Source organism: Cebus imitator, unplaced genomic scaffold, assembly GCF_001604975.1.
Source record: "Cebus imitator isolate Cc_AM_T3 unplaced genomic scaffold, Cebus_imitator-1.0 Scaffold166, whole genome shotgun sequence".
Classification (NCBI taxonomy): Eukaryota; Metazoa; Chordata; class Mammalia; order Primates; family Cebidae; genus Cebus; species Cebus imitator.
The window spans coordinates 3,611,930-3,623,845 of record NW_016107481.1 but is presented as its reverse complement, the minus strand read 5'-3'; the positions used below and the strand labels follow the sequence as shown (position 1 = coordinate 3,623,845).

General features: G+C 41.3%; 1 long non-coding RNA gene across 1 annotated transcript; it reads right to left on the bottom strand.

Moving 5' to 3' along the window:
• Positions 1–2,784: 2,784 nt before the first annotated feature.
• LOC108315019 lies at positions 2,785–11,185 on the bottom strand. The gene is made up of 2 exons (XR_001829777.2): positions 7,707–11,185; positions 2,785–7,445 (listed from the first exon to the last, which is right to left on the bottom strand). It is a non-coding gene; the product is annotated as an uncharacterized LOC108315019 (long non-coding RNA).
• Between the last annotated feature and the right edge of the window lie 731 nt (positions 11,186–11,916).

Here is an 11,916-nt window from a genome sequence, read left to right as displayed (position 1 = left end):
TTTAAAATTTTTTCTTCTTCTTTTTTAACAGCAAGCTCATCCTTTAAAAAATTTTTTTAAAGGAAATCAAGATTTAATCATTAGATGGGGTAAAATAATTTCAGAACACTAAGAGAACAAAAGTGGACTCATAAAATTGCTAATGTATCACCAAATGGAACAATAGTTTTGAAATGATGAATAACGGAAATTGTTTTTTAACGACAACTTTTTGTTTGAAACATTGCTGATTCTTTTTTTCCTAAAGAAAACATTTTTCTTTTAAGCCATTTATAGCTTACACCAACAAATGTTTCTCAATTTTTCTTCCATTTTTCTGACTTGGACTCACCAAAACTGAAACTCTTTTTCTTCTGAAGTTCGATGAGGGGAAGCTTATGCATAAACAACCTTGCGACAAATTATAAACTAGAAAAATCTGTCAGATTGTGAATGCCTGCTTGCTCCAACTAAAGATGTTTCAAACCCAAATCTCAATGGGCTGTCTTCACAAAAGATACATTTTCCTTTGCTGTTTAGATGCTGACATTAAAAGTAGACCCGTGACTTTGCTCTTTTTATTGTACAAAAAATAAATCTAAATATTTTAGCAATTTTATCTCCACTCTAGAATTACAGATCAACTAGCTGTTTACCAATCCCACTTTCTCTTCTTTGTGGATAAAAAGCACCCCTTGAAACTAGGTGTGGCTGTGTAGAATGAATTCAGGGCAACAGAATGTGAGTGAAAGTGACTTATGCTACTTCCTGGTCTGGCCCATAAAAACTGCCAATGCACGATCTGTATGCTGCTCTCTCTCTTTTCCCTTCTACCAGCTACATATTGATTGACTGACTATATTAAGCAAAGACCATTTCCTCCAACCACTGCCTTCCAATCTCCCATTAACACCCACTGCCTAGTAGCCATTAGATTTTTACATGACTTACGTAAATTTCAACTTAAGCCATTGAGATTTGATGGTTTATCTGCTTCAGTAGCTAACAGCCCCTTAACTAAAATAACCATCATCCATTTAAGAAGTACATAAACAAGCTCTTCTGAAACAAAGTAATTTTAGATTATTCCTTTTTCTCCTTGAAGTCATATTCTCATCCCACTTCTCCCATAGTACATTATCCAAATATATTTTATGCTTGAATCTTTAATTGACTGCTGTATTATACTTCTCTGCAACAAAAATAAGTCTATAATCCGACATTATGAAAGCTATTTGTTTCCTCTGTTCATAAAGGTCTAAATGTTGGAAAAAATATTTTGTATAGAATTATTATTACAAAAGGGTACAAAACTGGAGCCTCAGGCCAGTTCACATAAGAGAGAAGGATTCATGCCGGGTGCAGTAGCTCATGCCTGTAATCCCAGCACTTTGGGAGGCTGAGGCAGGCAGATCACCTGAGGTCAGGAGTTTGAGACCAGCCTGGCCAACATGGTGAAACCCCATCTCTAATAAAAACACAAAAATTAGCCAGGCTTGGTGGGTGGTTGTAATCCCAGCTACTTGGGACGCTGACGCAGGAGAATTGCTTGAACCCAGGAGGCAGAGGTTGCAGTTAGCCGAGATTGCGCCACTGTACTCCTGCCTGGGCGACAGAGTGACACTCCATCAAAAATTTTTAAAAAAGAGAGAGGATTCATTATGTTACCAGTCCCCTGAACACCATGTCAAAGCCAGTCATCTTACACAAAACCCAAAGAAACACTGAGTCCACCCAGCACACCTACCCAGACAGCCAGGACCACACAAGAACAAGGTAAGAAGCTAGTTGGACTTCAGCAACTTAGCTTAGACAGCAGTACCATACTACCCAGCATGATGTGGGACAAATTCATCCCAGCCCTTAAGCCATTCTCAAAACATGCAGCTTTTTCAAGGTGATAGTGGAGGCCATGATTTATAGCCAGTTGGTCAGAAGTATTGGTAATATCCCACTACTTGTGATTGGTACCTGAAATCGAAGCAGTCTTGTGGGATTGAGCCCTTAATCTGTGGAATCTGACCCTATCTCCAGGTAGATAGTATCAGAATTGAATTGCGTTAAAGGACATCCAGCTGGTGTCAGCTGCAGAACTGACTGATGTGTGGGGAAATCACACCATATATCTGGTCACAGAAGTGTTCTGTGTTAAGTGTGTCAGTAGAGAGAAAAAGCAGTTTGATTTTTCCTCTTGCAATGTATGCCCTGAGAAAGTCTCAGGTATCTTGCAGTGCACCTGTGAGGTAGACTACATGTCTATTTGGGGTAGTTGTGGGGGCTCTGCTCCACATTGTGAAGACAAGTTGCATAAGCACCTTAGTCTATTTGGGCTGCTATAACAAAATACCTGAGACTGGGTAATTTAAAAATAATAGGAAGGTATTTCTCACAGGTCTGGAGGCTGGAAAGTCCAAGATCAAAGCACCTGCAGATTTTATGTCTGTTGAACGCTTGCTCTCTACTTCATAGATGGTGTCTCTTAATGCATCATCACATGGCAGAAGGGGTGAACAGCTCCCTGCACCTGTTTTGTAAGGTCACTAATCCTATTCATGAGGGCTCTACCCTCACAGCTTAATCACTCCTAAAAGCCTCCACATTGTTGTTGTTGTTTTTTTTTTCAAGACCAGTCAACTGCAGTAGTGAGAAGGGAGGAAAAAGTAGAACAAGGAGTTCTATCTGTAACTGACTGCGAACATTGAGATAACTGACTACCTTTGAAGCAGCCAGCCTCCACTTCTTAATATTATCACATTGGCAATTAAGTTTCAACAATAAATTTTGGGGGATATATTCAGACCATAGCAATAGGGAACAAACAAATCTTTATTGTTTCGAACTACTGAGAATTTAGGGTTGTTACTACCGCAAAATCTAGGTCATCGTCACTTAAGGTAGACATAGTTATCCAAAGTGGGTTGCCGTAACAAGAACATAAAATATTTAAGAGAGACAGCAGGTAGCAAGAAAATTCTTTTCAGAGTTTCAGACAGCAATCCATGCTATGTAGTAATGAAACTTTTAGTAAAATTGTTATCTACAGTAACTTGGAAGACAGGTCATATACTTAATACATTTGTAGCTTAGGGGGAAGGCTGGAAAACAGAATGTTGTGTGTTATTTGCTATTGGCTGCATTTGGCAAGCTATGACAAGAAAGAGATGAGCTGAGAGAAATAACTGACCATTTTGTAAGTAATGAAGGGAATAAAGAGTTCACCAGTTTGAGGATCTACTTGTAGAATTGAAAGAGGCAACTACTTCTCAACCTCAGACAGTTAAAGAGAAATTTGAGAAATGTTTGGAATGACAAAGGATAACTAAAATTTAGCCTGGAGGCAATGTATCAATTTAAGACAACTGGCTGTTCTACCAATTTTTTTAAAACTCTGAGTGTATTAATAGATTCCAGATTAAAGACCCAACCAACTAAGGCTATTTGGAACATCTTATTTCACAAATTTGTCACTATCAGCATGGACATATTAACTTGTACCTGAAGCCCATGTTGCAGCAGGACTTTACCACTTTACCAGAGCAAGGCTTACATCACATAGCAGAAAACATTCTTTCATACCTGGATGCCAGGTCTCTGTGTGTAGCAGTGCTGATATGTAAAGAATAGTGGCAAGTGATCTCAGAATGAATGCTTTGGAAGAAGCTGATTGAACGAATGGTACACACTGATCCTCTATGGAAGGGACTTTCAGAAAGAAGAGGGTAGGACAGTACCTGTTTAAAAGCAGACCCACAGATGGCCCTCCCAATTCATTTTATAGGTCATTATACTCAAAGATTATCCAGGTTATAGCAACTGTAGAATCTAACTGGCAGTGTGGATGACACACCTTGCAGAGGATTCAGTGACACTCTGAAAATAGTAAAGGTGTCTACTGTTTACAGTATGATGATGAAAAATTATCAGTGGCCTACAAGATAATTCTAATAAGCTAAATGAATTTTGTATGTATTATTTTTAGAATCATGCTTATGTCACACTAGCATGTGACAATCTTTCTTTTACTCCAGATTGGTTTTCATCTCTTCTACTCAATCTTGGCAGCTCTTGGTGTAATTTTAAAGAACTGGAGCCAGAGTATTTCCCTGTAACTAATACAAGAACCCAATTGTCTCACTTCTTATCTTTCTCTAAGCACATTCACATTCTATATTCTGTATTAAGAAAATATCCCAGTATCACAGGACTCTTGATTACTTTGATAGCTGGTAAGAGTATTGCTAGTTTATAAATCAAAGCTGCTATCTTTTATGGTTTCTGAGAAGGCCTTAAATAATAATACAGTGGAATGACAGAGCAACTTATATTGCTTTCATTCAGTTTTCAATAGTAGATAAACTGGATTATTTCTCCATGTTTAATGTTTGATGGCTGATCTGAATTGATTTTGTTTTATATTGTTTGTATTAGTAGTTTATTTCCTCATACTTAAGAAAACATTAAGTTTTTTTAACTTTGTTAAAAATGTTATAATTTATAAACAGAGAAGTTTGCTCTTTAGGTGTACAATTCTAGTTTTGAGAAATACACAGAAATATAGAACTGTCACAACACTCAAGATACACAACACTCAAGCTCCCCAGTGCCTTTGTCCTGCCCCTTTCTTTTCCTGGGCTTTTCTGCTTCTTTCCTGTGCTTACCCATTTCCTGTTGGACATTTGTGTTGTTTCCAGTTTCTCACAATTATGAATAAAACCACAATAAATATATAAAATAGGCTTCATCACTCTCACAATGTCTAAATTGGAAAGGAGCTGACAAGCTGTTAAGAAGTAAAATAAGTTGTAAGGAAAACAAAATGTAACTAATCAAACTGTTATAATTCATAAACCAGCTTAGCAGTGAACATGTTATAATCCGACTAAATTTCGTTTTCTGCATTTATAAGCAAGACCTTAACTTTAAACTTCATAACACTGACCCTATTCTTTAGAGTCTGTTTCCCAGATGGCCATTCCCAGCTTTTTCCTTGAATAAACTCTTGGTGTTTTTTTGTTGTTGTTTGTTTTTGTTGTTGTTGTTGTTCTAAGACAGTCTTACTCTGTCACCCAGGCTAGTGTGCAGTGGTGCAATCATGATTCATTGCAGCCTTGACCTCCTGGGCTCAAGCGATCTTCCCACCTCAGCCTCCCCAGTAGCTGGGACTAGAGGTACATACCACCAGACCTGGTTAATTAAAAACAGTGTTTTTTTTTGGTAGAGACAGAGTCTTGCTATGTTGTCCAGGTTGGTGAATAAACTCTTAAAAAAAACTGGATTTTTAAATTTTTATTTATTTTTTGGGTGGATAGGGCCTCACTCTGTTGCCCAGGTGAGAGTGCAGTAGTGTGATCACAACTCACCGTAGCCTCAGCTTCCTGGGATCAAGTGATCCTCCCACCTCAACCTCCCAAGTAGGTAGGAGTACGGGAATGTGCTACCATACCTGGCTAAGTTTTTAAATTTTTTGTAGAGATGGGGTCTTGCTATGTTGCCTAAAACAGGATTTTTGATCTTTTTGATTATTCCAGGCTGACACAGGACAGCTCCTCCAGTTCCATGCTTCATATACCTTCTAAAACAGTAAACATAGCAGGGAGTAAAAGGGAGAAGGTGACTCCCTATCAGGGAAGATCTCTCCCTGAAGCCTCAACATCGTCCCTCTATGACTCATCATGCCAAACCCACATGGATCACTGGAAAAGAAGGGGGATGCCATGACTGACTTAGGTCTATTAAGAATCATGCCATAGGGTCCATTGCTGCAACAAAACCTGGGTTTTGATAACAAAAGAGAAAGGAGAATGGCTGTTGGGTAGGCAGCTAACATTTGCTACAATTCCTAAATGTGTTTCCTGAAGATTATTAATGAAAAAATGTTTCAGCCCCTTTATCTACCATTTTATGTTGATTCTTTCAACTACTATTTACAACATCTATGATACATTGGGTACTGTGATAGGAGCAGAAGGCTCAAAGATCATCAAGACATAGCTCCTGTCCTCAAGATTGAATTAAATGAGAGAAAAATATGTCAATAATTCAGAACAGTGTAGCAAATGCTGAAGGAATCTCCCGGTCTGCCGGTTGCGAAGACCGTGGGAAAAGTGCAGTATCTGGGCTGGAATGCACCATTCTTCCTGGTACAGTCTCTCACAGCTTCCCTTGGCTATGGGAGAGAAATCCCCTGACCCCTTGAGCTTCCTGGGTAAGGCGACACCCCACCCTGCTTCGGTTCGCCCTCTGTGGGTTACCCGCTGTACAATCAGTCCCAGTGAGATGAACCAGGTACCTCAGTTGGAAAGGCAGAAATCACCCACTTCTGCGTTCATCTCGCTGGGGGCTGTGGACTGAAGCTTTTCCTATTCAGCCATGTTGAAACAAGAAGTCTCTTCTTGGGTAATTTTAAGTAACCTCCAAGTTTCTTGTCACCTAAATTTTTAAAAATTTACCATTCAATTTTTTTCTTGTGGTTATACTTTTGATTTATCAATGCACTTATCATAATCTTATAATCATTTGCTTGTCATTCTTTCTTTCTGGATTATGAGGACCTCACAGAAAGAAATCTGGCCTTAATTCACCTTGGTAGACCCCGTACCTAGTGGACAGATAATAAACAAATATTTACTGAATTGAGGTGTGTAATTTGCATCTGTGTGTCCCTAGTTTCCAGCACAGCTAAAAGTTTTTTTTTTTTTCCTTCAGCACTTTAAATATGTCATATCACTCTCTCCTGGACTGTTAGGTTTACACTAAAAAGCCTGCTGGAGACATATTGGAGCTGCACTCTATATTATTAATATTTCTTTTCTCTTGCTGCTTTTAGGATTCTCACTTTATCTCTGACCATTGAGAGTTTCATTTTTAAATGTCTTGAGGTAGTCAAAGCTAATAATTCTTAAATTTGTCCTTTTGAGGGCTAACCTAGATGTTTCAGGTGTGGTTCACTTTTTCTTATTGTTTCATTTTGTCTCCTCTCGGCATAGCTTGTCTTCAAGCTTGCTAATTCTTTTGCTTGATAAATTCTTCTGTTAAGACTCTGATACACTCTTCAATATGTCAATCACATTTTTCAACTCCAGAATTTCTGCTTGCTTTTTATTTCAACCTCTTTATCTGATAGAATTATGAATTGTTTCTCTGTGTTATTTTAAATTTTGTTGAGTTTCCTCAAAATAGCTATTTTGAACTGTCTGAAAGATCACAGTATCTCTGTCTCTCTGTGACTGGTCACTGCTGCTTTATTTAGTTTGTCTGATGAGGGCATGTTTTCTTGGAGCGTCTTGATGCTTGTGGTTATTTGTCAGTGTTTGGGCATTCGAGAGTTTATTGTAGTCTTCACAGTTTTAACTTGTTTGTACCCTGATTTCAGACCCTAGTTTCTGACTTTCTTCTTGAGAAGGCTTTCCAGGTATTTGAAGAAACTTGGGTGTTGTGATCTAAGTCTTTAGTCACTGCAGCCATATCTGCATTAAGGGGCACTCTAAGCCCAATAACATGGTGGTCTTAGATAAGTTCTAGAAGAATTATCTGGATTACCAGGCAAAGACTCTTGTTCTCTTCCTTCAGTTTTTCCCAAACCAATGTGGTCTCTCTCTATGCTGAGCTGTGTGGAGCTGGGGGAGGGGTGACACAAGCACCTCTGTGACTACCACCACTGAGACTGTCCTAGGTCAGAACTGCAGCCAACACAGCATTGGTCCTTGCCCATGGCCCATGATAAACACTGCCTAGCTACCACCTGTTTGCTCAAGGTCCTAGGGCCTTACAGTCAGCAAATGGCAAAGTCAGGCTTGCATCCTTCCCTTCAGGGCAACAAGTTCTCTCCCCACCATCCCACCCCAAGTCCTGGGCAGGTCCAGAGATGCCACCTGAGAACCAAGGCCTGGATTTTTAAACATTAGGAATCTACCTGGTGTTCTATGCTACTGTGGCTGAACTGGCATCCAAAGTCCTTCTCACTCTTCCCTCCTCTTTCTACAACCAGAGGAGTCTCTTTCCATGGCCACTACTGACCCAAGCCCACAGTAAATACCACCTGGCTACCTCCAATGTTCATTCAAAGCCGAAAGCTCTTCAGTCAACTTGGGGTGAATGCTACCAGGCCTGGGACCCTCTCTTCAGGGCAGTGGACTCCTCTCTGATCCAGGGCAGGTCCAGAAATGCCATCCACAAGCCACGGCCTGGAATCGGGGATCCCAAGAGCCTGCTTGGTGCTCTACCCAACTCTGGCCAAGCTGGTATCTAAAGCTGAAAGGCCAAGTCCTCTTTATTCTCCCACCTCCTTTTCGCAAGCAGGAATTCTTCCCTGTAGCTACCACAGCAGAGAATGTGCTGGCTCACATCTAAGGTCAGCATGTCCCCGAGTCTCATTCGAGGCCTATGGTGAATATTGCCTGGGTACCACTGCTTATTTTTCACAGCCCAAAGGCTTCTTAGCAGGTGATGAATTCTGCCACGACTGGGCCCCTCCCTTCGAAGCAGAGGGTTCCTTTCTGGTCCATGGTGTGTCTAGAAATGTCACCTGGGAGTTAGGGCTTAAAATGGGGACCTCAGGAATATGCTGTGTGTCCTATTCTGTGGCTGAGGTGGTATCCAAGTTGCAAGACCAAGTCCTCATTATTCTTTTCTCTCCTTTCAAGTGGAAGAAAGGAGCCTTTCCTAGAGCTGCAATGCCTTGGGTTGGGGGAGAGATGGTGCAAGCATTTCCTTTGCTGCCCAGCTGGTGTCTCACTGGGTTGCATACCCCCAAGTCTACAGGCTCCAAGTCCAGTACAGCATGAGGACTTGCCCAGCAACTGCAGCCCTTGTGGCCTAAACTGACTTTCAAGTTTTTTTAAAACCCCAGAGCCCTGTAGCTTGCAGTGGTAAGGCTTGCCAGAACACAGGTTCCAACCACTTGGATGGGCAATTCTCCTTAGACTAGGTTTCATCTAAATGCTCCCTCTGTGGGCACTGGCTGAATTCTGCCTGGCGTTACTTTCTCCTGTGATCTGACTGTGCAATTCCAATGCAAAGTCCCATAATCACTGTGCTCTCCCCTCCTTAGCTCACAGATTCTCTCTCTACGTCACTTGATGCTGACACGGGATAGGGGAGGGGTTGGCAATTCAGTCCAGGCCACAAGGGCTGCAATTCTTGGGCAAGTTCTCAGGCTGTACTGGGCCTGGAGCCAGTGAACTTCAGGGGCATGCAATCCAGTAAGACGCCAGTTGAGTAGCCAAAAGAATACTTGCACCACGCCTGCCCTAACCCAAGGCAGCACAGCTCTGGGAGACTCCTTCCTTCTGCTTAAGAATAAAGAGGGCTTTGTCTAGTCAGCCACAGCAGGATAGGACACCAGGAGTCCTGAGACTACCATTCCAGGCCCTAGCTCCCAGATGACATTTCTAGACATACCATGGGCCAGAAGGGAACCCTTTGTCTTTCCTACCCTCTTAAGTTCCTTTCAGTAATAAAAAGGTAAAGCCAGGTATTGTGACCACTGACCTGATTTTTGGTTCTTATGAAGGTGCTTTTTTTGTGTGGATAGTTGTTCAATTTGGTGTTCCTGTGGGGAGGATGACTGGTGAAGGCTTCTATTCAGCCATTTTCACCACCTCAAAGGGATCCTGTTAGGGTTCTGTCAACTGTAGGCGTTTGCAAGAGATTGAAAAGCTAAACAACATGGAAACAATCTTCTGGCTCAGGTAGTGGTGGTACCAGCAGAGTATGATACCCAACTGTCATAAGAGTAGGCTCCTGTAGAACCTGGGTAGCAGCTAGACATTGGATACTTATAGTGGCAGCACTGGCTGCATGGGGCACAGAGGAGCACAACTCTGTTAAAGTCATGTGTAGTATGGGTTGTTGTATGAGTCAAATTCTGCAGATGACTGCTGGCTCCAGAGGAAGAAGTAGCTTCCTACACTTCCTCATTTCTGAGCAACACCACCTCTTTTTGATCCCCCAGCCCTTCTAACAACTTCATCATCGAATTTTGTGTATTAAATCTCTCCTTACTTAAACACCTCAGGTAACTTCCATTTTTCTTGTTAATTATATGGCATAATATTTTATCTGGCATTCCTAGAATCAGAAAATGCACTATGCTGGAAAAATTATTTTTCCAGGTAAGTTTCAACCTTTCAAGACTAAAATAGCAATTTTCCTGAAATTTTTAATTAAGTGTTTCATATATGGTCCTTTCTTCCTAAACTGAGTATTTGAAATACATTTTTTTTTCTCCTTTTCCATTATCCCCACTGAATTTTCACTATCTTCTGTGTTGTAGGCCTCATGTTGAAACTCTAGTACAGACGGTATGGCACTCTAGGTGAAATTAGTACTGACCAGAAGCAGACACTTACAAGTTCAATTGCAAATACTTTCACTGTTGCAGTTACTAAAGAGCTGGTGACAACATGGTTACCTTCCCTGGACACTCTCACTCTAACAATTTCGTCATCTAGTTTTGTCTAACTGACTATATGAACTGGAGATGACAGGGAAAAGCTCTACATGGGTACTAAATTATAAGCTGCATCTTGCAGTATGAGTGAAGGTCTGCCAGGAAAGGAGCATTTCAGAGCAGGGAAGTACCTGTGCAGACAGGTGTGGTAACTAGTCTCTAAAGATGGTTTACAACATCCCCATTCTACATGCTTATATCTTCCCCCTTTGAATCCGGACTGGCCCTGCAATTGCTCTGACCAATGGAATGTGAGGGAGTAACTGTTCTGGGACTTCTGAGCCCAGCACTTAGGAGGACTAGCAGTTTCTAATTCCTTCCCCCTGGGAACACTCTTGAGATGGTCATGCTTAGAATCCCACCAAGCTAAAAAAAAGCTCAAGCCACATGGAGGAGAATCAGGGTGCTGCAACTAACCACCCCAGCTGAGATCCCACCTGATAGTGCCAGCTAACGGCCATACAAGTTAGCCATATTGGACCTTTTAATTTATCCCTCAGATTAATTAAATCATATATCATATGAAGAACTGCTCAGCTGAGCTCATTCAGTTATCGGAATTGTAGGAGATGATTGTTGTTTTAAGCTGCTAAATTTTGAGGGTTGTTTTGAGACAGGGTCTTGCTCTGTCACCCACAATGGAGTGCATGGCATGATCTCAGCTTACTGAAGCCTCAATCTCTTGGGCTCAAGCAATTCTCCCACTTCAGCCTCCCAAATAGGTTGCACTGCAGGTACATGCCATGACACTGACTACTTTTTGTATTTTTTGTAGAGGCGAGGTTTTGCCATGTTGCTCAGGCTGGTCTCAAACTCCTGGGCTCAAGCAGTCCATCTGCCTTGGTCCTCCAAAGCAGTGGGATTATAGACATAAGCCACTATGCCTGGCCAAAGTGATTTCTTATGCAGTGAAAGGCTCTGTCTGCACGGTGGGTCATGCCCATAATCCCAACAATTTGGGAGGCCAAGATGGATCGCTTGAGCCCAGGGCTTCCTGACCAGCCTGGGCAACATAGTGAGAGCCCACCTCTACTTAAAAAAAATTAGCTGGGCATGATGGCATACAACTGTAGTCCCAGCTACTGCGGAAGAAGAGGCTGCACTGAGCTATCATCAGGCCACTGCACTTCAGTCTCGGTAACAGAGTGAGACCCTGTCTCAAAAAAAAAAAAAGGCTCTGGCAGGACTGCAAGTTTTGGGATGACTAAAGGAGTTCTCATAGTTCCTCACTGCTGGGCAATGCTGCCTCCCTTACCTCTTTTGCTCCTCCAGTTCTTCTTGTAATTTTATTACCTAATCCCTATATTAAATCACTTTTGCTTGAAATATCTTAAGGTATTTCTGTTTTTCTGGCTAACCATGTGGAAAACATTTTGTTATCTTCTATTTCTACAACCAGAGTATACTATGCCAAAAAGTTTGAATTATCTTCTGATAATTTCAATCTTTTCACTATTGAAATACTGTATTCCTGAGTTTTTCTTAAA